This window comes from Vanacampus margaritifer, chromosome 1, assembly GCF_051991255.1.
Source record: "Vanacampus margaritifer isolate UIUO_Vmar chromosome 1, RoL_Vmar_1.0, whole genome shotgun sequence".
Classification (NCBI taxonomy): Eukaryota; Metazoa; Chordata; class Actinopteri; order Syngnathiformes; family Syngnathidae; genus Vanacampus; species Vanacampus margaritifer.
The window spans coordinates 38,753,750-38,779,779 of NC_135432.1; the positions used below are offsets into that span (position 1 = coordinate 38,753,750).

The following is a 26,030-nucleotide window of genomic DNA, read 5'->3' on the forward strand; positions in this document are numbered from 1 at the left end:
CTACCAGTCTTATCGACAAAGGAGGAAGAGAGAGACACTGGAAAAAATGACTACGTCATTGTTAATTGTTGGAAAAAATTAAAACAAAAATTCAAAAAACAATTTTCTTAATGAAATAAAATAAAAGCGAAAATGCTTTTAAAAAAACGAAAACTGAAACTACATTTTATGCTTACAAAACTAACTAAAACTAACTATAATTATAGCAAAAATGTCCTTCATTTTAGTCTTTGGTAATAAATTTAATGCATGAGCTTTTGGGGATGATTTTAAATGTGATTTTAAGAAATTAATTTTTATATTAACTGTAATAAGGACATTTGAAAGTGTGTCACACAAAAGTGCCGTCATCTACCAGCAGCCAATAGAAAAGCACCTTCAGATGACGTTGCTCCCATGGTGTTTTTTAACTCTTTCACTGCCACTGACGTTTAAAGACGTCAAGTAAAAACCTACGCTTCACTGCCAATGACGTCAAAAGACGTCATCCAATGATTTTTTTTTTTTTTTTGAAACGGGTAGAGGAAACCCTTCCGCATGTCTGGAGAAAGTTTCAAGTCTGTCTGTTGTGCCTAATGACTATTTTTGGCCCCTAGAGGGCAGCGATGACTCTCTTTTGACAAGATCGGGTGGGCGTCAGTAGAGGCGGAGCTAGAGCGTCGAGCAGGAGATGAGAATGGAAGACAAAGGAAAAATGGCGGCCGGTCGCGAGGAGCTCACACCCGAGACGTTTTTTTTCAAAGACCAAAAGCATCGCTGAAAAAGCACATTCTTGACGACGATGATCATCATAGATGATGAAGATGAGGGTGACTCCGTGGTTGGAAAGCATTGACGCGGCAGTAGAAGACGTTAGATGGAGCTAGATGGAGGAGGGAACGGGCAATGGCGAGCGTTTGCAAGCAGCTCTACACTTACAAGACGAAAGGCATCGACCAACGCTAAAATAGTACATTGATGACGACGGTGATCATCCTCGATGATGATGAAGGTGAATCCGAGCTTGACGGCGAAATTGGAACCGCTAACGCGGCGGCTATGACGGTGTCGTAACGCGGAGCGCAACCGAGCACGCACAGGCGGACGTTCGATCGGACGACGGAGAGTGCCCCGAGTCCAATGCATATTCATCGGAGGAGTGTGTACAGTCTGCTACTTGCTTTTTATTCCCCGGAAAAAAAGGCCGTCAAGAAAGTGTAACGTTTGCACGCAAAACGGACCAATGTGAAAGTGAAAGTAAACTGTTGTGCGAGTCCTGGCGTCTCCTTGCACGCAGGAGAGCGTTACAAAAGGAAAAACTGTATTTGAAACATCCACATAATTGTAAGTAGTACCACAGTTGCACACATTTTGTAAATAGTTTGCGAAATTGTTTTGTCAAATTGTTACACTGTTGAATGGAAATAAACGTATTTTGCAATCAAAAAACACTTTTTCATTGTTGGTGAAAGCGTTTTACAGAAGTAAAGCACTATTTAGGTGTTTGTGGCATCATTCATGGACAAAAAGAAGTGTACAATTCACTAGAGTGCATGAAATAACATCGTTTCACAAAAAGCTCTTTTTCTCCGTTTTTTGTTTCAAAAGAGAGAATTTCGGTGAAAGTAACCATTTTCTATTGTTGATTACTGAAGAACGGAATAAGGTAGAAACAAACTTTGAAAATGAAAAATTTTGAAACTATAATAACCCTGAGACAAAGTAATTTCTGACCCCTTGAAGACAAGTGACGGATGGCTGGAAGAAGTCCATGGTTTGAAACTTTGGCCACCTTGCATGTCAGCCAATATTGCTGAATGGAGTTGGATCGAGGACACAAAACTGGGACGCGATCAAGAGACTGGTAGGATCTTTCTTCACTGAAGAGGTCAATTGGGGCTAGAAGCAGGTTCTTAAATGACCGTCACTCCATTAGTTTTGTTACACGTACGTCCGCTAGCAAACTTAGTGATGCTTTCGTCTCTTCCCTTACTTAATCCTCCTTTTACATTATCTCATTTACTCTGGGTAAAGCACCAGTTCTATTGGCAGGAAAACAGACCCACAGAATAACACTACCACCGCTGTGTTTGATGGTAGGAATGGTGTTCTTGGTATTAAAGGGATAGTTCGGGTTTTTGGACATGAATCTGTATGGCATCCTCACCTAAAGTGGTGTGAAATCAGCACTGACGTAAGTTACCGCTGACAGCGTCCTGTGACACGAGATCTGGTCTGGTTTTGGTCGAGACGAATGTAGTCCGGCAAGTTGGCTAGGGTCACAGAAAATGCGTTTTTCTTCTAAAAACTATGTGTTCAAAATAGTGATAAATTTGCATCACAAAAATGTACATTAGAAAAAAGTCAGACACCATTACCACCGGGCTCTATTTTTCTGTTCGTATCACTGTGCGGCGGCGCACTGCATCCAGCTGACAGACACGCACAAACCAAGTTGTTTGGAAGTGTTTACCTGATGCGAGAGAGCTAATGGAGAGCGAGAGCCATTAGTATATAACGTTAGTATTGTGTAAACTTTATAAGCTTGTATGACTAAGGTGAATTGTGTGTTCCTGTGTTGCACATTCTGTTTTGCATTCTTGTGTCCGAGTGTTAGTGAACGCATCGCACGTCTCACAGTGGAAAGGGATTTATCCATACATTGTTGGTAACGTGTCCTAATTCGGCTTGCAAGTAAAGTTTCTTGTGTTCGGTGTTGGCTGCGGCTAACAGTAGCCGGTTTTGTGAAGATAAATAAAAAGGTGAGATTACCAACCACGTCTGCTGGCAGCATTCTTGTGACACGTCACACTATATTATATTGTTCTATATGTAAAAATGGTGCGGACGTAGGGCTGGGCAATATATCCAATTAATTCGATACATTGTCATTTTAAACATAGAATCATTGAAAATTTTCTAAATCTTGAAATCAAATTTTGTCTTTTGATTTATTAAAAGCTGTTGTTCTTATGTTGTGTTACATGCAAATGTTTTTGTGGCAGAATGCTGGATAAGGGCTTTACAAGACATGTTTACAATAGCTACCAACTACTTAATTGTGGCATTTAAGAAAAAACTATGAATGTTAAGTTTATGTCCAAACCAATTTTAGAATTAATATACAATATTGTTGTCTGAACATTTCGCACAGGAATTATGTTTGAATAAATGAAACCTTTAAATAAATGTTTGTTGGCTTTATTAGATTAAAATCAATTAAAATTGTAATCGTCCTGAATGTCTGTAAAAATCGAGATTTTATTTTTTGGCCATTTCGCCCAGCTCGCAGCGGACGCGTGATTTCCAGGGCTGTACCAATAAAACATTTCCCTGAATCTCCGCACACTTTTCACCGCGTGCACCCCATTTGTCAGTGACAGACACCCGCTCTCTCAGGGCTACAGCTGATCAAGTTGTACCACTTCTCTATCCCTCCTAGCTCTCAACTCTTTTTCTGCCCGTTCTAATTTCATCTGACGAATATCGGCATCTGTATATTCGGGTTCATAAAGATACACCCTTGAAAGAAAAAGAAGAAAAAAAAGATACACCCTTGGCTCAGTGCTAAAGACATGGTTGTCTTAGTCAGACATGTTATCGTGAGTTTTCAAAGTTCTAATTACGGTGGAACGTGGGGCTGTCTTACTCAATATATGATAAAAAAAATGGGACTCTCAGACTCCGACATTTGTCTCCAGTGTTTACAAAACACTTATTTTCAAGCTTTATGGTTATGCACTCCGGTTATGTATTTCTGGACTAAAGTCTTAGAAAAACTTTCCGCTGTCTTGGACTGTAGGATACCTTTATCTCCAAACTTGTGTTTGCTAGGTGACCTAACAACAACTGATTTACCATGTAAACAATTTCAATCTACACTTGTAGCCTTTACTATCGCGAAAAAAACAATTCTTGTTAACTGGAAAACTAAACAAACTCTGAATATCGACCAATGGTCTAACCTCCTCTTAAATCACATTTTAATGGAAAAAATATCTGCCTCAAATAAAAACCAAATATAAATATTTATAGAAACATGGTCTACGTATATAGAATCTTTTAACCTAAATCTGGTTACTTAATTCTGCCTGCTAGCGAGAGCCACCACATCGCGATAATTTACATTGCTGTTTCTGTATTTGGCAATTTGTAACTAATGGTTGTGTTTTTATAGTCAGCAACCCAGTTGCTGCCAGCAGGATCGAGCAGACTACATCAAACGACACCTTACAGTCACCAACTCCTCAAGATTTACTTCCAATTGGCACTAAGGGTTAATATTCAGAATCACTGCATGCCAGTGGGTTAACTGTATAGGTGCTGTCCCCCCTGGCTGAGCGTGGGCGGCTCTCTGTTGGCTGCTGGGTGGCGGCTGTGTCTTTGGCCGTTCCCTGGGTCTCTTGGGGGGTGCTGCGTTGCGGTGCTCTCCCTCTTTTTTTTTTTTAATGCACCACATACACTCACTGACATGTCTGGGAGGCAGGTGGATCGGAGCGGGGGGATATAATTTCCCCCTGGTGGGGTCACATTCACAGTGTAGGGGTAGAGTTCGCCAGCTCGCTGACTGGCGAACTCAGTAACAGGGTTAGATTTCACTAAGAACGCTGTCGTGACGACCGGGGCCTTTCCTTGCTGGGCCTGGGGTTCAGGGGTGCCGCCCGTCCCCCGGTGCTCCCATCTCCCCTTCTGCCCCCGGTGTTCTGTCCCACCACGTGGCTGGAGGTGGGGTGGGCGCGGGTGCCCTCGCCGCTCCGCTGTCCGGCCCTCTCCGGCACCGATGCCTGGGTGCGGGGGGGTCCCCAGGGTTTGGGGGTCGGGGTCTGGGGGGCTGGCAGTTGGTGGGGGTGGGGTCGGGGTGGTGGGGGGCGGCTGGGTGGGGGGATGCTGAGGGTGGCGGGGTGTCTGTGGGTGACGATGGTGGATGGGGGAGCGGGGGCTGTGGGCCGGTGGGGTGCCTGGCGGGCCCTTGGCGCTGCCGTGGCCTGGGGGGTTGTGCTTGCTCTGTCCTGGCCGGGGTAGATGTCTCCCCTCTTTGGTGGAGGTTTTCATTCATGCCAGATCCACCACACCAGCATCTACCGAAATTCAAACACAATCTGCTTCTTCCTCTGGTCGTTGAATCGGTGGAGGCTGATGTCTGTAGATCTCACTCTGCTTCATCTATCCTTCCTTCCTTTCCTCAGTCTCTCCTTTGGTCTCTTGAGGTCTCCCTAATTTGTTGGAATTTAGATGTTTCTGGGGTTGGTGAAAGACTGGTTGGTAGCCCGGTGGGTAGTAGGTAATGTCTGGTCGGTGCTGGATTTCACTCTCCTTTCTTTTCTTTGATCCTTCCTCGGGTCTCCTGACAACCTCACGACTCTAGCTGGAATCTGAAGTATTCAGTTTAGGTGAACGGTATGGGATTTTTAATAGGTTTTAGGTGAACTAATGAGTACACACTCACACACACACATACAAAATTTAAAACATTAATTAATTTAAAAAAAAAAGAGAGAGAGCAATGATGATGACATGTCAAATCGGTAAAATTACACGAATGAACAATACTGAGCTCTCAAGAAGAAAAAAAAAAGGGAACGCGGGTCTGTCAGTTGGATATGCAGCGCGCCGCGCAGTGATAAGAACAGATGCAAATTAACACTCTTTTGAACACAAATTGTTTTTAGAAAAAAAACGCTTTATTTCCGTGAGCCCAGCCAACTTGCCGGACTACTTTCGTCTCGACCAAAACCGAACCGGGTCTCGGGTCACAGGACGCTGTCAGCGGTAAGTCAGTGGTGATTACACACCACTTTAGGTGAGGATGCTACACAGACTCGTGTCCAAAGACCCGAACTATCATTTTAAGGCCTCACCTTTCTCCTCCAAACTTATTGCTGAGCATTGTGGCTGAACAGATCAAGTTTTGTTTTGTCTGACCACAGAACTTTCCTCCAGTAGGTCTTATCTTTGTCCATATGATCAGCAGCAACCTTCAGTCGAGCTTTAAGGTGCCGCTTTTGGGGCAAGAGCTTCCTTCTTGCACGGCAGCCTCAGTCCATGGCAATGCAAAAACACACTTGACTGTGGACACTGACAGTTGTATTCCAGCAGCTTCTAATTCTTGGCACATAAGCTTTTTGTTGGTTCTCACTTGACTCTTCACTCTCCTGACAAATTTTCTCTCAGCAGCAGGTGATAGCTTGTATTTTCTTCCTGATCATGATAGTGATAAACAGTGCCATGCACTTTATACTTGCGAACAATTGCTTAAACTGTTGGTCTGGGGAACCGCAGCTGCTTTGAAATGACTCCAAGCAACTTTCCTGACTTGTTCAAGTCAATTTATTTGCTTGGTCAGTTCTATTTTGACACCGCTGAGCTGCTTTGACTTTTCATTGTAGCGTTTGTGGGCATTGGTGTTCACTGTCCAATGAGCATCTTTCAATGGCCTCAGAGAAGTTGCAGTCACTCATAATCACACACAATAAGAGCCAATGGTATGAAGCTCTTTTCACTGACAAATTTTATAAGTCACCAAAATTGCTAATTATGGGAATGCTGGAAGCATTCTCACATATGTTATTGAAATTATTTAGTCTTACTTATTATTATTCTTATTATTATTACAGCATTTTATTCTCCTCACTTTTTTTTGCCATGAAACAACTCCCACATAATACTTCCGATTTACAACGTTCAAATTTAGCAGCCCATCTTCGGTGGCAAAACTAAAATTAAAATTTTGTGTTGTGAAAAGACAGTAAGCGGTGAAGCGAGGCAGGAACCACGCTTAGTCCGGCGACTGGCCAATCAGAGACCTTTACGACAAAATAAGCATGAGCAGGAGAGTTGCCAGTCACGGCAAAATATGCACTACCTTTCGAAAACATCCTGGATCCATCAGCTGTCTTATCTAGCTAATTAGCTTTACAGCTGTCACTACCCACAAGCGTCTCCTTTAAACTTCAATTTAGCACACACGCTTTACAACTATTCAGACAACATGATATTTGACTAGTTAGAGGGTAACTGCGTGGGCTAACCGAGAGCCACAAACTTAGCATGCAAGCTAATAAGTTTGTTGACAGTTGCTTGTTACGTTTTCACTTACCTCAGTCTGGTCGTACACTGCACCCACCAGTTTTCGCCTATGTTCCGTAACCTCAAACTGTCTTACTTCAGTACTGATTGGATTTGCCAAACAAACTTTTAAACTAGTGCTTCTAAACTAGCTTCAAAATGCGCTTCGAAGCGATGACGTAGTTTCCATTGAAGTTACTGATCTGTGTGTAGAACTGGATAGCTGATAGGCCATACACGTCCGTGCAGGCAGGGTCGAGCTGCAGCACTGATCTGTATATGTTTCTGGATAGCCGATAGCCCATACACACCCCTGCAAGCAGTTGAAGCCACAGGGCAGCCATCTGACTCCTCCCATGCAGGGGTGAGGGGGGTCACTATTTTTGGTATGTGCTGCTTTGAAGACCCCCTTTTATCACTCAGCTCCTTAGACTCCAATATTTGATCTGGCAGAGGAATCTTTTGTCGAATTACAGGTATAATTCTTTAATAAAACAAAAAATTACAAGTTCCCTCCTGTAAACATCATTGAGCATATAATTTATACATGTATTTAAGGCAAGTTGTAAAATGTCTGAAGTCCTCTTGTTTATGTTTAACAAATTTAAAACATCATAAATGATGCTGTTTCTACTAAGTAGCCGACCGGGTCCGAGTGTCTTTTGAATGTTGGATATTACATTTGGAAACAGATATTAAAAATTTAAAAATGACTCGTTATTTGATTTGAGTTTAATATAGATTTAAATATAGTTTGATTTTCTCGTTTGGCTGTCTGGAATGGGTAAGGATAAGTGTAATTACAGTTTGATTTTCTATTTTTATTTCTGAAACAAAAATAGGATATGGCAGAAGGCACAAATCGAAAAATGGCCTGTATTTTTGTTTTGGATTGCCTGACGTTGTCACTGCAAGCATTTCTCATACTTGCCAGGAGAAAGCGGCAGCGTAGCGTTCGAAAAAATACTTTATCAACATCCTAAATTTCAGAAATTGCTCAGTACACTTAGAGAAAGTTGTTTGTAAACCTTTAAATAAAGAAAGAAAGAAAGAGAACAATCAAATTATTATTATTATTATTATTATTATTATTATTATTATTATTATTATTATGATTATTATTATTAACAAACAAGCAAAACATAAATAAATAAATACATACACACATAAAATAAAATAAAAATCATAAAACAGGCCTGGACAAAAAAATTATGGCGCCCCTAAGACTGAAAATAATTTGACTATAGGGACATGTTCAAGGTGTGTCGATTAGCATCACAGATATCTTCAAGCTTGTAAGCGGTCATGTGGGCAACATTTTCAGACATATTCTAGACTATCCCTTTAAGTTTGGTGATGATTGCATTCTCAGGGTTTGGCTCGGAAGTTTGTGGCATGTCAGAAAATGGGCACACACAAAAAAGCTTCCCCCAAGTCCAATCTCTATGAGGTCTTGTTTTGCTTAAAATGCAGAGATAAGCAAATCAGAAGTATTCATATTTGAAGAAGTATATTGACTGAGAACCTGAGGATCTGGACTCTTTAAAATTATAATGAAAAAAATAGTTCAACATTTTTTTCCTTCGGTTTTGAGTGCAATAGGCTTGGTAGCAACAATGATGTTTCACAGTTTTTTTCCCCCTAACCCATAGGGCATTAAATTATCTTGAGAATTGAGACTTGTTTTTCACTCTTATGCAGACCCGTCGCCAGAGCCCAGGCTTAAGGGGGGGACATGAAATGCGTGTGTGTGTGGGGGGAATTATTATGAATACCCGGTGGAGCTCCTGTCATTAGGCGGATTAGGTAGATGCTAGGGGCAGAAAGGGCACCAGGGAAAGGAGAAGTTTGTTTGTTTTGAATCCCCAAAAGCTGTTCCAGCGAGCGCTGCTCATCCACGGACCTCCATCATCACATCACCATGTACACGCTTACTCCAGTACTCATATAAATCTGTGCTTTGCGAAAGAAGTGTGCATAAGTCATTCAAGTCGCCAGCTGTAAACGTGATGTTAGCCTAGCCCTATGCTAGCTGACCCCAACGCGTGTGTACAACCATAGCTATTAGCCTCTTTAGTTGAGAAAATGAAATTAAAATGCTACCATGCTGTCCTGGCTCAAAGCTTCAAAAAAGTCCATGGACTCTGGGGTGGATGCGCAGGCTGATACAGCACGGACGTAAAAAAAAAAAAAAAAAAAAACATGGGCTACTCATGCTGTAGAGAGAAGTGAAGCCGGCGGCGGCCATCTTGCCACACTTACAGTAAATTGAACACATTCACGTTTTTGCTGCATAACTTTCCCATTATTTTCTTCCTCTACAGCAAAAATAACACAGTGTGTGGCATACGGTTGTACTAATACGTATAAAATAAGTGTGGGAGAAGATCTAAATGCAGATTTTATCAGTAAGAATGTGAATATAAATTTTCTCTCATAAGGTATTTTTCCGAGTGCTACTCAAAGATTGGTCTGCATCATCAGAACCAGTTATCAGAAACATAACAATGAAATGAAAGCAAAGCACACAAGAAAAAACAATATTGTGAAATGTAAACCTAACTCACTAACAACAATACTAAGGTAATACCCTGAATGGTTAATGCAAACAACGAAGTTACACTAGGGATCCTGGCGTAAAACTGATAAGTGTTTTCTGTGAAAAAATAACATTACTTGCCAGTAACAGCCTAATTATTGTGCATGAGTGGGCAGAAATGGCCCCAAGCAAAAGTTTGTGAACCTCTTAAAAAATTAGGATTTTCCAATTGTTTCAACCTGATTTTGTTGTTCAATCTGAACCATTACATTTTATATGAAATAACAGGTGGAGGTTTAGCATTTCAATGCATTGTTTTTTTTTTGTTTTTTTTTTAAATCAATTGTGTAGTCAAAACTAAATTAAAAATAGTTTTTGGTCAATTCATGTTGGTGCAAAAGTAAGTGAACCCTGAACTGCATTGCTTAAAACAAGCAGTCAAGTAAGATCAGGTAGGACAAATTGGTAGCTAAACTAAACACTGAAATGGACCAATGAAATGAGAGAGGTTTAGCGAAGAAATTGTGCATCACTGACTAAAACAGAGACAAAACCACATCACTTTAGTCTTACCCAGGTGAACCCATACAGATCGGTCATGCTGAGAGGAAGATAAATCTCAGGGGACCTCAGGAAGTGGATAGTGACAGCACATCTCTCTGGGCAAAGCTATAAAGTCATCTAACAAAAATGAGCTTCATCACTCCACTGTGAAGCAGATCATCTGCAACTAGAAAACACTGAAAATGGATCATGGAACATGACAATAATCCAAAGCATTCCAGAAATACAACCAAGGAATGTCTGAAGAACAACAAGATTCATGTTATGCATGTGCCCAGTTACAATCCCTTTTTCCCCTCTTTTTTTCTTTTCTTTTCTGAGAGAGCTCAGTATTGTTAATTCGCTAATCTTACCGATTCAACATGTCATTATCATTGCTCTCTTTTTTCTTTCTTTTTTGTATGTCCATGTGCGTGCGTGTGAGTGTGTGGTCATTAATTCACCTAAAACCTATTAAAAATACCATAAATCGTTCACATAAACCGAATACTTCAGAATCCCGCCAGAGTAGTGATGTTATCAGGAGATCCGAGGAAGGATCAAAGAAAAGAAAGAAAAGTGAAATCCAGCACCACCAACCAGACATCACCTACTACCCACCGGGTTACCAACCAGAATCTTTCACCAACCCCAGAAACATCTAAATTCCAACCAATTAGGGAAACCTCAAGAGACCAAAGGAAAGACTGAGGAAAGGAAGGAAGGCTAGATAAAGGTTAGGGTTAGAGGAGAAAGGTGAGGCCTTAAAATGATAGTTCGGGTCTTTGGACACGAGTCTGTATAGCATCCTCACCTAAAGTGGTGTGCAATCACCACTGACTTACCGCTGACAGCGTCCTGTGACCCGAGATCCGGTTCGGTTTTGGTCAAGACGAAAGTAGTCCGGAAAGTTGGCTGGGCTCACGGAAATAAAGCGTTTTTTTTCTAAAAACAATTTGTGTTCAAAAGAGTGTTAATTTGCATCTGTTCTTATCACTGCGCGGCGCGTTGCATATCCAACTGACAGACCCGCATTCCTTTTTCCCCCTTTTTTTTCTTCTTCTTGAGAGCTCAGTATTGTTCATTCGGTAATTTTACCGACTTGACATGTCATCATCATTGCTCTCTTTTTTTTTTTTCTATTAATTATTTTTTTAAATTTGTTATGTGTGTGTGCATGTGTGCGTGCGTGTGAGTTCATTCACCTAAAACCTATTAAAAATCCCATATCGTTCATCTAAACTGAATACTTCCGATTCCAGCTAGAGTCGTGAGGTTGTCAGGAGACCCGAGGAAGGATCAAAGAAAAAAAAGGAAAGTGAAATCCAGCACCGACCAAACATTATCTACTACCCACCGGGATACCAACCAGAGCCTTTCACCAACCCCAGAAACATCTAAATTCCAACAAATTAGGGAGACCTCTAGAGACCAAAGGAGAGACTGAAGAAAGGAAGGAAGGATAGATGAAGCAGAGTGAGATCCACAGACATCAGCCTCCACCGATTCAACGACCAGAGGAAGAAGCAGATTGTGTTTGAATTTCGGTCGATGCTGGTGTGGTGGATCTGGCATGCATAAAAACCTCCACCAAAGAGGGGAGCTGTTGACTCCGGTCAGGACAGAGCAAGGACAACCCACCAGGGACCCCAGGCCGCGGCAGCGCCAAGGCACAACCCCCGGGCCCTGTAGGGGCCACCGGCCGGAGAGCAAATCCAGGAGCCCGGAGCACCCCCCACCCCAACACGGCACGCGCCCCAAGTCTAATGCAGCAGAACAGGGCACGGCAGGCCCAGCAGGCACCCCACCGGCCCTGGGGAGGGGGAGGAAGGCGGACAGGGGAGGGGGACGGGGGGAGGAGACAACAAGAAGGGCAAGGGGTAGCGGCAGGGCAGCAGAGAGAGGGGGTAGGAGGAGGAAGGCTGACGAGGAAGAAGGGGCCGTGAGGTGGAGGACGGGTGGGGAGAGGCGAGGAGGGAGCGGTGACAAGGGGGAGGAAGTGGGAGGGGAGGGAACCACTGGGCACCCCGGAGGCCCACAGGCCCGAACCGCCTTGTCAGGCACGGAGCGACGGACCGCGCCGGGGCGCTCCGGACACCAGGGAGCGCACCACAACGCAGCACCCCCTAAGAGACCCAGGGAACAACCAAGACGCAGCCGCCACCCAGCAGCCAACAGAGAGGCAGAGCCCACGCCCAGCCAGGAGAGACAGCACCTATAAAGTTAACCCACTGGCATGCAGTGATTCAGAATATTAACCCTTAGCCCATTGGAAGTGAATCTTGAGGAGTTGGTGACTGTAAGGTGTCATTTGATGTGGTGTACTCCATCCTGCTGGCAGCAACTGGGTTTCTGACTATAAAAACACAACCATTAGTTACAAATTGCCAAATACAGAAACAGCAATATAAGTTATCGCGATGTGGTGGCTCTTGCTAACAGGCAGAATTAAGTAACCAGATTTAGATTAAAAGATTTTATATACGTAGACAATGTTTGTATATATTTTGATATTTGTTTTTATTAAGGCAGATATATTTTCCATTAAAATGAGATTTATTAGGAGGTTAGACTATTGGTCGATATTCAGAGTTTGTTTATTTTTCCAGTTAACAAGAATTGTTTTTTTAGCGGTAGTACAGTAAGTGTTGATTGAAATTGTTTACGTGGTAAGTCAGTTGGTGTTAGGTCACCTAGCAAACACAAGCTTGGAGATAAAGGTATCCTACAGTCCAAGATAGCGGAAAGTTTTTCTAAGACTTTAGTCCAGAAATACATAACCAGAGTGCAAAACCATAAAGCATGAAAGAAGTGTCGGCAATGTTTTGTAAACACTGGAGACAAATGTCGGAGTCTGAAAGTTCAATTTTCTTCATCATGTATTGAGTAATATGTGTTCTATGAATAATTTTATATTGAATAAGTTGTAAATTTGTGTTTTGTCATTTTAAATATGTTTTCACAAACTTGAATCCAAAAGTCAAATTCTGGAGCTAAAGACAAGTCTGTCTCCCATTTCGAGATGGGTAAACACATTTTATCTGTATACGAAAGTAACATATATTTTTGAGAGTTTTTTTTGTTGTCGGAGAAAGCTTTGTAATATCTTCAGCTAAAACAGGCGGTTTGTAGTAGTAGAAATGAAAACTAATGGTTACGTAAATCCACACATGAACACAGCAGCAATTAAACTTTTATTAAAGCCAGAAAAAGACCCCACCCTTCCATCAAGTTACCGTCCGATTTCACTAATTAACACTGATATTAAAATTATCGCTAAGGCCTTCGCATCTAGACTAGAAACAGTCATAGCGACCAAACAGGCTTTATTAAAGGTGATCACACTACTAATGATCATAGGAGGCTCTTTAACCTTATTAGCATGTCACAGCGACATGATAAAAAGGCAGTTATTATATCGTTGGATACAGAAAAAGCCCTTCCTCTTTGCTGTTTTAAATAATTTTGGCTTTGGGAAGTCATTTATTCACTGTGTGTCAGTATTATATGATTCTCCTAAAGCTACATTTTTTACTTATGGGATTTCAGTGATTTTTACTTCAGATATTCAGATTTGAGTTTTACTCTACAGAAAGGCACAAGACAGGGATGCCCATTGTCCCCTTTATCATTTGCAATGCAGTTAAAATCCTGACTTAAATTATTTCAAAATACTGTGGCGGGACCTGAAGCGGGCAATTTATGTTGGATCATACGAGCAAGCGCGCAGTGGAACAGAAAGAAGGTGAAGGGAGGGGGCACAGGGCTCATCTCGAAGTAGCTTGATTTATAATAAAAGTAGTTAAGCCTATAGAGTACTTATTCGATTAATCCAGATGTTAGGATGATTGAAACATGATTGTACTTAAATGTCAGTTTGACACAAAGTAGGACCTGTCATACATGCGAGCCAGATGTAATGACATGTAAGCACTTGTAAAAAAACGCATGAGTTTCATTTATTCTTCTCATTTTCTTTAAATGACTGAGTATGTTTTGATGATGAGGCAATATTGTAAAAAAGACGGGATCCACTGGGTTAGCGTTCTGTATCTGAACAGAACATTACGGACAGTATGTTCAGCTGACAGCTGCAGGGGTGACGACAAATGACGTTGCACTTACGTACTCCCATGAAGGGAGGTAGTAACCCTTAAGTAGGCAATACCATTTTTGCATGAATCTTACGATACCTTGTATGGGGTGATTTTCCAATGGGTGTACCTTCGGATATATGCTATAAAAAAATGGCATTTTGGGAATTTTAGAGGCTTTCTTGACAACCATTCTCTGAGATGGCCTCAGCTTATTTAGAGGTAAATTAACATAGGAAATTTAGTCACTATTTGCAGCAGGTTGTAATAGAGAAATAGATTAGCCCAGTGTGCTCAAGTTTGGTCCTCGAGAGCCCCTATCCAGCCTGTTTTCCATGTTTCCCTCCTGCAGCACAGCTGAATCCAATGATCAGCTAATCAGCAAGCTTTGCAGAAGCCTGATAACGATCCTGATCATGAATCAGGTGTGTTAGTGGAGAGAAACATGGAAAACAGGCTGGATAGGGGCTCTCGAGGACTGAACTTGAGCACCTATGGACGAGCCTATGTTACAAATTGGAAACTTCTAAAATATTCAGACTTAGGCAGAATAGGAGAGGAAACTTTAGCTGAGGGAATAGGGAAGCCATTAAATTCAATTAAATAAAACCTCTTCTCCTATTAGAGGCCAGTTTGCTTAAATTTTATTTATTGTGGCTCAAAGGAAGAAGCCGCGTCTCTCGTGATGATCAGGAAAAGTTCATGGGGCCAGACGTGAGGTGGAGAGAGGGTGGAGGAGTTGCAGGAACGGGAGAGCCCTTGAGCAGTTCAATGGGGAAGAGAGTTCAGGGAAAGAGTTCCAGGAAAAGAGCGTGAGGAAAAAGAGCTGCAGGAAAAAAGAGAGAGAAGTTCCTTCGCGCGCTAGCTTTTAAAAGCTGTGTCAGCAGGGGGGCCGGAGTCACGCCCCCAGGGTGGACCGGGCTGTAGCTAAAGGCCGTGGTCTCGGCCGCTCTGTGCGCATGAAGCAGACTTGGTCGACTGAGACCAAACTTTTGGGATAGTATTTGATAAATTTTGGATCAGAATTGATAAGCCAGATGCTTCATTTATCATTCTGAACACATTTCAAACATTACCGCGATCATAAAGTTATTGAATCCGCTAAGCTTACTAATTAGCTAAACTTAGGTGGCTACAGAAATTACACACATCATTCGCTTGAGATAGACATACAGGTTATGTACAAAGATAAACAACAGTAGTTATTTGATGTCAGTCAAGTACATAGAGTTCGTGTATGTCCTGAATTATGTAGACTTCAGATTAATTAGGAGCGGCAGGATTCTTGAGGATAATCGATAGTGACCGTTGGAGGGCACTGTTGTACCATACACCTTCCACGGGGCATTGTTTCCCCCCAAAAAAACACATGGCTAATTCCTGTGGATAGGCCAGACCATAAAAGATAGTCTGGGGACTGCTTATCAGACAGGATTTCAGGTCTGTCGGAGCTGTGGTATGCGTTTCCTGAGGGTTATAAAACGAAGTCCAGTCCCTGCTGGAGGGAAACTCAAAGAGTCCTTTTGAACTGAAAACACAGTTAAGACACGCACACACATTCCCCAGGGAGAAATGTTTAAAAAGGCACATCAAATGAAAAAAATTGAGGGTGATGGGTGAAGAAGGTATATTAAAAATCCATACTTTTGCGTGTCCAATAAATCAAATTGTGAGAAAAGAAATGAACAGAGTTCCTGCGCAGGATGATTTATTCCGGAGATCTCCGTTACATCATTGAATAAAACTCCAACAGTTTCAGATCAATAATGCCCCTCCTCTCTCGAAGAGCCCACACTTTATTACAATCAAATTGCAAGAACAGTGTCTCCAACTCCACCCCTCATGAATAAGTAAATGTGTTATATAATGGAAAAATACAGGTTAAAAAACAGAATTCTCAGCACAAAGATACAGCTGTATTCGTCTTTTGTCAAAATATACTTTCAAGGCACTTCTCAGTACTTTCTCCCATAACAAAATCTCACAAACAAGTTGAACTCAACAGCTCCTAATGTAACATAGTTATATGAGTGTGCGCTCTCTCTCACGAACAGAAATGTGTTTTCGCACAGAGAAGGAACTTCTAGACCAAACAATGTGTCCCAGCTTAAGGTCAAATTATGCTGAGTTCAAAACTACTTACCTACTTCACATCTATAAAACATTTCAACATGGTTAATATAAAGAATTAAAATGTTAATAATGTATAACAATGGTTAATATATGAAATAAAGTATTAAAAATGTTAATAATGTATAACAATCCGCCCTTTGGGCTTTTTTAAACAAAGCCCTATAACTAAACATTTAAACATTTTTACACAAAGATTCCAGCAGGATCTGCATCGGATGTTGCAGCAGGCAGGACTGAGGAAGCAACAGACTCCATCATCATATAAGAAGACTTATTTCGTACGTCCTGTTTTTCAATCACGTCCGAAATAATCCTTTCGCAAAGTGAACGTATACAGGGTATACAACATCATCCGCATATTGTTAACAGAGCTGTAAATACAGCAACAGATATCAAAATTGTGGAAATTAAGGTTTTGTAGCGGCCAAATACAGTCATCCAATTATCCCATATTGAAGTATCTATACCAGAGTGTTCATTCATCTTTCTATTGAGTGTCCGGAGTCCTTCAATTGCAATAGTTAAACTTCCATCCGGTGCAGTATTATTAGGAATGAAGGTACAACATTGATCTGCAAACATTGAGCAAACTCCTCCCTTTTCTGCCAATAACATATCTAGTGCAATTCGGTTTTGAAAAGCCATCAAAGATGTGGCAGCCAATTGGCCATGTACAGCCTCGAAACCAGATTGAGTCCAATTTCCTAGTCTTTGTACATTGTAATGTACATAATTAATTCTGTCTACGTTTTTGTTAATGGTGCACCACCAACAAATTAGGGATTCAAATCCCGAAGTTATTTGATTAGTCAATTTGTACTCATTTGGCACACCTCTTGGTACTCCAATTGCATCAATGTAGGTGGGGACATTTTGCTGTTGCCAAGAAGATCGTTTGATTCTCTGAAAAGGAGGAGAAGTTTGTGGTTCCCAAGTGTCAATCATTTGTAAAAGGTTATCAACCGAGGTGGGGAAAAGTTGTACAGGCAGAAGGAGGGTGATGAGAGCGCAATATCCTTTCACATTCCAAAGCAACTTGTCAAATATTTGATTATTTCCACACCACCACCAAATGTCAGCTCTTGATTGAGGCTTGAACTTTTGACCCACATTTATTATTGTAGTGCAGTGTGAAATGTGATTTAGTTCTCCCAATTGTTCTCCGGTACCTGTCATTTTAATACATGAAAAATTACCATCTGCAATTTCATTTGAAAATATTGGTTTGGTTGTCTGCCAATTCACGAGTGGAAACACCTTGTCCCATTGAGAGCATTTGGCATTTGGGACAGTTTTATTCATAACTTCCATTATACATTGTTTCTCGATTTTAGCAGGTATTACTTGCAATAAAGGTCGTGGTCCCACACATGCCACACAATCCTTACCAGAGGCGTGTCCTGCCTCGTTCGCCAGCAGTAGCCAGTTGTTGCTGCTTTTGGACACTCCTGTTGTAACACGAAACCATTCAATTACACCATCAATCGGTACACTTACAGCTTTTACCCCATTCTCTGTCTCTCTCTCTCTCGTATTTAGTCATTTTTGGTTGGTCTAGCTTACTCATAGTCTTATTTACACAGATTAGAATGGGAAAACGTGGGTCAGCTCCACAGGACCACGCCCATAACAGTAATCCAAAACAGGAGGTGTTATATAGAGTTACATTAGCCGGTCGTATATTCCCGTCGGGAATGGAAAAGGTCAATTCAAGTTGACCTCCCATTTTACACAGTGTTATCCTTTTAGAAAAGAAGATAGCCTCCTTGCTCTTTCCCGGTGGCAAATATGGTCCGCTCTGGGTGGTTATAAAAGTACTCCAATCTAGTTGCGCAACATTCCCTGTCAAATACCACCAATATTTCACCCATATTCCTCCCGTTGTCACTCTCCCTCCTCTATATCTGTAAGAATTATTTTGGAGGATTATTATACATTTGCCGTGTTGAAGTGAATTGCCTCTTGGGAAAACACATTGCAGTGAGAACATAAATACATTGAAGTGTAAGTCAACGTAATCATGTGGTAGTTTTTGTTTAGGATTGTTATGTATTGCAAAGGAGTGTTATTGTATTGGGTGAAGTTGCAAGTGGACGACTCAGCTGCCGAGTGAGGACAACTGATAAGAAGACGAGACGCACGTCAACGCCAGGGCCCCTGGACTTGCATGCCGCACTTAGAGAGTGTGAAGTGAGATAGGAGTTGTTTTTCTCTTTCTGTCATGTAATCAGATGCCCCGATTAATATATATAGGGGAGCTATTTGAATGAGGAACCAAGAGACTCTGTACCGATCAAACTAAGGCTGCAGTTTTCTCTTCCTCATGAGCAATAAATTTGGAACCAGATGCTTCCTCTCTCTTTATTTGATAAATGTCTACATCTGAACCTGACAATATCCCTTCAATGATGTAATGGGAATTTTGACAGAGGTGTTCGTGTTTGGGGCAACTGTCACAGTAACTGAGTCATTATACGTTTTGGATATGACCCAGGGAATGTGTGGAAAGTTAATGTCTCGCTTAACACGAATTCTTGTGGTTACATTCATAGTTGTGGATAGGGGATCCCAAAAACACAAAATTGGCATAACAGTCAGTATAAGAAAGAGTGTCATGATGCAGACGCAATTGAAGACGCATTGTCTCTTCAAAGCAGCCATCTCGTGATGAAGGTCTTTGTTGAATGATCCGTGCAGGTTTTTTATTTTTTATTTTTTTTAAACAGTTGTCACTTTCTTTATTTTCTTGTGTAAATGGTACGTTCAGGTACCATGAGCAGCATCCAGCAGGCCCCTCTAGCAGGTCGAACAGAGCCCCTTTTTTTTGTTATTTTGTGTGTGAAGAGGGTCTTTCAGCCTCTCTCCAACTGCCAGAGATGCAAAGATTGATCACCGGGATTTATCTTCCCAAGTTGTGACTCATTCTTTGTGGAATGCCCCGGAAAAGGGACACATTCCTCCTATTTCCATTTGAAGGACGTCCTCAGCGAAACTCAATCTTCATTCAGTAATCCTCAGCTCGTCAGCTGACACTGGAAGCAGTTGACTGGTTTCTCTGTTGATTCGTCAGGTGGCTGGAGCAGTTGACTGGTTTCTCAGTTGGCTCGTCTGGTGGCTCGCTCCTGAAGGTGGGGGTTGAGTAGAAGGCGGACCCCCGGCCGGTCTAATAGGCAAGATGTGGAACCAGGTGCCCCGTGGACTGGACCAGATTGACCTTTCCATCACCTCATCTGGGCGCAGGACATTTTCATTAGTCACTAATAAACATTTATTCACATCAATTCAAAGGTTAAATATATTCAGGAGAGATTAAAATTATTTTCCTACTTATAAGCATGGGCGAAAACCCCTTTTCAAATTATAATTAACACATTACTTCATCCCCAGGATGGGAGATAAGGAATTTGTCATCTCCTCCTCATAACGGCTGCCATCGCTTCTGAAAAGATATTTCAAGGTTAAATAATGTTCTCGCGTACGAGAAAAATCATAATGGAAGAAACAATCATCTTATAACAAAATATTCCACATTAGTTCCCTATTCAAATTATTCGTTTTTTAATTAATTATTATTATTATTATTAAAATAAGAGCAGAGACTAAACTATTTCATCTAAAAACAATCCCAAAAAATTAAATATATATTTTCTCATTAAACTTCAAAAGCAGATTTAATTAACGCACATACCAACGCAACAATGACACATTTAACAACGTGTCTTTTATTGAAAAAAATTGTAATTGCCTATTTGTAAAGGTTCCAAGGCTGTTACTATTTTTAATTTTGGAAAAAGGGTGACATCTGGCGGTCAGCCAGAGTCATAGCAACTACAATCAGTCTTAAAGTTTTTTGTTCAATAAGCGTATGAAATGCATCGAAATTTTACAATATCTTAAAACTATACCTCTCTATGTTATTTGTGTATTAATATTCGTTCGTTTTATATCAAATATAATTTTAAATATGACGTATTTGCACTCGTGAGGCCAGATTAAGTATTCAACATTAGTGCTTAAGAAATTTATATAAGGGGCTTATAAAATCAGTTACGGCAACAATTTATGTAATGTCGTTCAATTATTTAACGCAGACGCTTGCGGTTTTAGCGTTAGAAATTTTATTAGTAATTTTACCGTCTAATTAATTTATCCCGTTTAGCGTTTATTAACCATTTTCATTTATTTTATTACGTAAATTTGTATTATACAGCTGTTTTATTTGCAAAGTAACATTTCAGCATTAATCATTATTTAATACACTTTTCTTAAAGTTACGTCCAGGATTTTCCTCTATATTAAAATACATATAACTCTAATACTTTTTACAATCCGCGGTCGGCGTTTACGGAAATACAAAATTAAACTGCCGCCTTTGAAACCATCGAACAGATTACATATCTTATTAGAATAAACCAACCTTTTTCACAATATAATCAAGTCCCGTCGTTCAATATTAATTACATTTTATATCATTATTCGACGGTCGATTATATAACCTAGAAGCTTTAGTCACGTCTAGCAGAAAATCATTTAATCCTTCAGAATAAAAGCGCACCGTAGCCCCAACATTATTACTTTATTTACGTTATATAAATGGTTATAACTTCACAAAAATACCTAAAGCTAGGATTCTAGCATTGTTCATCATCTTATCCAAAAACACACGATTATGTCTCGCTTTTGTTCCACTCGAAGAAACCACAAATACAACCCGTACTTCACGTCGAACGCCCGGCGGCGCAAGCCTCAACGTCCCCCATCAATAAAATTAATTTACCGTATATTATAACGGCGCCAAAAGATTTATTCCACTGCAATCGTGAACCCAGTCGTGCAATTCTTTTTATCTCTTGCCCTTGTTCCGTAGGTAAAAACTCCGTTAACAACTGCTCATGCGCTCCCACTTGTTTCATAGCGTCATCATGTTCTTGCTTAACGGAAACTCATTTGGGTCAAACAATTCTGTTTCGCGTTCAAAAAGAGCGTCCTTAATTTCTATTAATTATTGACTCCCGTATTTCATAACTTATTATATTATATTAGTTTTTATTATATTGTAGTTAAGTCGTATTAACATTTATAAATGAAGTGACGTCTCACTTATAACAGAATTAGTCAACAACATATCTCATCGCGGTCCCTTTAACGTCTGACTATTCTACCATATACCAAACATACAAATAACACACAACAAATATCATGATCTCCCCTCAAAATGATAAATACTGCTTTTAATCAATCACGAAGCAGGCTCTCGACTAATATAGCCTGTCTGTTAACAATTATTCGATTCAATTGTGCAGAAACCCCTAACGTTACGTACCAATCTCTGGTAATATATTCTCATCTGCGCATTCATATTTCTGTTGTCTTTCAGCTGAACAGACTTGTCCATGAATATCCATATTCAATCATTCAAGGACCTCGCGATTGATCTCAAAACGGCGTATCAACTCCGCTTATTGCCAACCTGACTACCAAAGCTGAATAAATGTTCAAGGATCTCTTAACGATGTCAATCAGGGCAGTACTATTCCACTGTCTCAGTCGTAGTATTTCCGAAATTTTATCCAAGAACCTCTCGTTTGCGTAAACAAACTGCGTTCCTTGCACAAAGACCTCTAAGAACAAATCATCTAAGTGCCTCCCGTCTGCGTGAACAAGACTGTTTTCCTCTTCAACTTCTATTTTATACAAGGAATATATGTCAATCTTCCAAGCATCTCTCGTCTTGTAAAAACACAAAAATGTTCCTCAAAACTGACTACCAAAACAAAGCAATTGCGTACAATTTAACGTGACAGCATTTTCATAAATATTGCTCTCACCACATATGTGTATACTTCAAATACCGTAGGAAAATCCACAATCATGGACTCCATACAACCAAACAACTTAAACTTATACCTCTGTTCACACAAATCCCACCTTCGATTTAGTTATTTACAAAACGTATGCCGGCCGGAACGTTCCCAAACAGAAAGAATTCCTTAAACGTGGATAATTTGTCCACTTACCTCAATTAATATGGCGCCAGGAATTCAAACCGTCCGCGAACGCCACAACCGTCAAACGTCTTTGTCGCCAGGTCGTCACCATCTGAAGAAGGTATATTAAAAATCCATACTTTTGCGTGTCCAATAAATCAAATTGTGAGATAAGAAATGAACAAAGTTCCTGCGCAGGATGATTTATTCCGGAGATCTACGTTACATCATTGAATAAAACTCTAACAGTTTCAGATCAATAATGCCCCTCCTCTCTCGAAGAGCCCACACTTTATTACGATCAAATTGCAAGAACAGTGTCTCCAACTCCGCCCCTCATGAATAAGTAAATGTGTTATATAATGGAAAAATACAGGTTGAAAAACAGAATTCTCAGCACACAGATACAGCTGTATTCCTCTCTAGTCAAAATGTACTTTCAAGGCACTTCTCAGTACTTTCTCCCATAACAAAATCTCACAACCAAGTTGAACTCAACAGCTCCTAATGTAACATAGTTATATGAGTGTGCGCTCTCTCTCTCACGAACAGAAATGTGTTTTCGCACAGAGAAGGAACTTCTAGACCAAACAATGTGTCCCAGCTTAAGGTCAAATTATACTGAGTTCAAAACTACTTTACCTACTTCACATCTATAAAACATTTCAACATGGTTAATATAAAGAATTAAAAATGTTAATAATGTATAACATGGGCAATATTCGTTACAAATGTCCCGAATGTTGCTGATTGCCGAATGACGGATGCTCAAAATTTATTGACACACCCAACTCTGTATAAATATAAACATTTAGATATAGTAAAACTTTGACGGTAACAAGATGATTCGCAGATAACGTGCAAAAAACTTCAGTATGCCTTTACAATATATTTATTTACATTAAACCAGCACACGATTCTTATCGTGCATAAATTAACGTGGCTATATAAAACAATGATTTATATAAATCTATTTGCAGGTATCTGGAAAGGACTGACTGCTTTATTTTAAAGCCAGCAAGCTTTGTCCTGCTCTGGTGCACAGAGTAGCATGGATTTAATGGTGGAGTAAACAAGTTACAAGCAGCTCAAGTTACAAGAATCTAACACGACAATGATAATTGACAGGCTGTGTGCGAATGTCCACCCTTATCCCCTAACCCTTCGTTCACTACATAGCCCCGCACTATATAGTGGCCTAATATGTAGGGCACTCATTCTGTTTGGTGATTCAGACAGCCATCTCACTACTTTCTCCTTGCCGCATATCACGTGACCACCGTAACTGTTACGACGCATCGGCGCATAAATATCCGACTATTTATTGTGAATGAAACTGTTTTAACCCATTAAGGCCTAAAGCGCCTAGCAAAACATGCCTCTGAAACCTATGGGTGATTTTTGAGCAAGCAACTAAAACTAGCGAAAAAAATAAAACTACAATTCAAAAAAAAAATTTGCTAACGAAATAAAATAAAAAACGAAAATACTTTTTAAACAATAAAAACTAACTGAAACTACATTTTATGTTTACAAAACTTGTTTTAGTCTTTGGTAATTAATAGAGCTGTCAAACGATATTTATTTAAAATCAGATTAATCACATCTTAGAATTTTGATTAATCACGTTTAATCACTTAATAAAAAAGGCTTTTTAATCAATATTTTTTCCCGCAAAATTTAAAGAGCACCGGTTATGTGTTAATTCTTTTAACATTTAATGTTATGAGGACGTCTTCAACATTTTTTGATCCACAGCACACGCTCATCCTCTTCTTTTTCTAATCAATGAATTACTTGCATAATTTAAAATGGGAAACAAATGGCCACAATATTTTGAGATAAACAAATATTTTGAATGTCATACACAAACACTTATTAAATGCTTTACTTTAATACATGTAATTATGTTTATTGCTCAACAACCTGTGCTTGTCACGGCTTGAGAAGGGAGGACCCAGATGCAGTGAGGAAGGCGAGCCACGGCAGGGATGCGGATAACTTAGATTTAATGTAGCAATAAACGAAAACACAAAATCACGCACACAGGCGGGCAAAAGTAAACACAAACTCACGCGCACAGGCGGATAGCAAACAAACTCAAAATCACGCACACAGGCGGACAAAAGCAAACACAAACTCACGCGCACAGGCGGATCACAAACAAACTCAAAAGCACGCACAGTGGCGGCAAAAAGGTCAGTCATGGGCAGCAGGAGAAACACTTGTAGGACGAGTACAGTTGGGTCAGGAGAGCGGCGTCTCGGAGTAATCACCCGACACTCCTTGCTGTGTCCATCAGGCTTTTATTGAGGTCTGATGGCAAGATGGCATGATGGGTAGCAGGTGTGTATGGTGGGCGGAGCCCACCAGCTGACCCAAATCATGACAGTGCTGCCTTAAACGTAGCCATCCGCTGTCACGCTAAAGGATCATCTGCGGTCAGAATTAATAGTACAATTAATCTGCGTTAATTCATGATTGATGCGATATTTTTAAAGTATCAGTTAATACTTTAACTTTGACAGCACTAATAATTAATTTGATGCATGAGCTTTTAGGGATGATTTTAAATGTGATTTTAAACAGTGTTGTTCCGATACAGTTTTTTGGCCCCCGATACAGATTCTAATACCCAGTTTTGCAGTATCGGCCAATGCTGATACCATACCGATACCTACGTTTGTTTGTTTTTCTCAACATTAAAAAGCTGTCCTGCCATTGGTTCAGAGCATTTCGGGGAATAAGGACGTTTGAAAGTGTGTCACATAAAAGTGATGTCATCTAGCAACAGCCAATAGAAAAGCACCTTCAAATGACGTTGCTCCCATGGTGTTTTTTAAATATTGTGCACAAGTAATACACTTTTTTTAAAACTAAAACTAATACTGAAACTAACTAAAACTAAGCATTTATTAAATAAGTAAAACTAATAAGTAAAACACAACCACCTTGAAAACTAATTAAAACAACCCTAACCAAAACTCAAAATGAAACAAAACTAACTAAAATGAAAATTCAACAATATTCAAAAATAATTATTCAGTTCCTGAAGCAGATAGAAACATAATTTCAAAAACATTTTAGAGCTTGTCACCCTATTGTGCATATTCTGATGCATTTCATCGGCTAAGAAACCAAGTATTGGTCAAAACACAACAAAATGACATAATTCGCTCTCCCGGGTTTAAAGGGAGAAGAGCGCCCTGCGCTCCCGGCTTTAACTGTAGAAGCGCGGTCACGCGCTCCTGGCCTTAATGGGTTAAAACCAGGGGCGTGCAGTGACCTTCGGAGGGGCAGGTGCTCAAAGTAAAAAAAGGGGCACATCATAATGTGCCTGGCCTGCACTGTCCACTCACTTGGGGTTTGAACTTCGAACCCACGCCATCTAGCCGCTGTGCGTGGGGCAGGGAGTTTAGGGGGAATGGAAAATGGATAGAGTGTGTGTATGTGTATATGTATGTGCGTGCATGGGAAAAAGAAATCCATTGTAAAATTCTTAATTGAAATAATGGGTAAACAATGAATCACATATGACAAAACTGTTATTTTTCTGCAATGCCAATGCCAATTGCCCACAAAAATACAGTTTTACAGTGCATGAATAATCAATTATGAACAATACATTTACATAAATAAAAATCAATGTGTAAAATGTACATGAAATTTACACTTTAAATAAGACAAGTA

At 40.3% G+C, this 26,030-nt stretch overlaps 1 protein-coding gene and 1 long non-coding RNA gene across 3 annotated transcripts in view; both read right to left on the reverse strand.

The window, feature by feature from the left end:
* The window catches only part of snx21 (sorting nexin family member 21), a 49,762-nt gene extending 42,382 nt beyond the window's left edge, over positions 1-7,380 (reverse strand). Inside the window, exon 1 of the mRNA XM_077554474.1 lies at positions 7,076-7,380. The gene's annotated coding sequence lies outside the window, so the exon portion shown is untranslated. The remainder of the gene's footprint in view (positions 1-7,075) is intronic.
* Positions 7,381-15,906: 8,526 nt separating this feature from the next.
* On the reverse strand, positions 15,907-22,297 carry LOC144040353 (uncharacterized). 2 transcript variants are annotated; one of them, XR_013289709.1, is made up of 2 exons: positions 21,677-22,297; positions 15,907-19,792 (listed from the first exon to the last, which is right to left on the reverse strand). It is a non-coding gene; the product is annotated as an uncharacterized LOC144040353 (long non-coding RNA). The 2 variants fall into 2 exon arrangements; XR_013289708.1 differs by lacking the exon at positions 21,677-22,297 and adding an exon at positions 21,131-21,667.
* Between the last annotated feature and the right edge of the window lie 3,733 nt (positions 22,298-26,030).